Consider the following 1,050-nt stretch of genomic DNA (forward strand, 5'->3'; position numbering starts at 1 on the left):
ACTTTCAACTTTTAACTGACAGAAACTATATTCTACAATATTCTTTTACCTACTTACGCTACTAACGGGGTCCGCAATCCACCGCAGGTGGATTGCATACCTGGTGATATACGCTTCGTATATTGTCCGCGATCCGACGCAGTCGGATTGCCTACCTATGTGATTTGATGACTGATAGCTAGACAATCAAATACACCTATCTACTTTACACTTTTTATGAATTTTAACAACCAAAAGCAGTGGACTAACGGCAGGAGATCGTATCCATAGAAAATATATACTGATCATATCTATTTACAATGTTCTGCTAGACGCTCAAACTTTTAAACATTCCCGCCAAAGCGCCAAGTCTTATCTCCAATCCATATCAATAATCCTTATCAGAAATCCTAAACTTTCGTATTACAACCTTTGTGACTTTTATAATTCCAACGACATTGTCTCCAAAATCGGTACCCACTTTCAGCGAGTCCAACGGGCCCCGAGTTACACTTAGAGCTAGTCTCTTATATTATAAAACACGGTTAGTCGCCGTTTTTTTCCTACAGGCGCGACGCAGCAAATAGGGAACCGCCAATGAAAAAATTCCGTCGCCGCGGCCGCGTTATCGCCAATTTTCTTATCATTCCGCAGATTTTTGAGATTTTCGAAAATTTCCCCTTTTCACACGATTTCGACGACTTTCGAGCCTTTTTCGTCACCTTTTATGCTCGATTCGCGTAGCTCGCGATCTCTCGAAGCCGCCGGTGTGCGGTTTATATTCGTGCGCCGTCCGTAACGGTCGCAATGTCGATCGCAAAATACGCTCCCGGCCGGAGTTTTTTGCCGATTTTTTTCGTTTTCTCCGACCGATTCGTCTTTCCGCACGCCGTCCGTGCCCGAATCGTGTAGCCGACGTCTTTTCGAAGCCGTCTATATGCACTTTTCCTTCGAAATCGGTTCGTTCGCCTCGCAATCGCGTTTCGAAATGACGCCGGCGACCGACCGACCGTAAGCATATACCTATACATTTTACATACATGTATATGCATTTGTATTTGCCTATATAAT

This window comes from Acyrthosiphon pisum, chromosome A1 (assembly GCF_005508785.2).
Source record: "Acyrthosiphon pisum isolate AL4f chromosome A1, pea_aphid_22Mar2018_4r6ur, whole genome shotgun sequence".
Taxonomy (NCBI): domain Eukaryota; kingdom Metazoa; phylum Arthropoda; class Insecta; order Hemiptera; family Aphididae; genus Acyrthosiphon; species Acyrthosiphon pisum.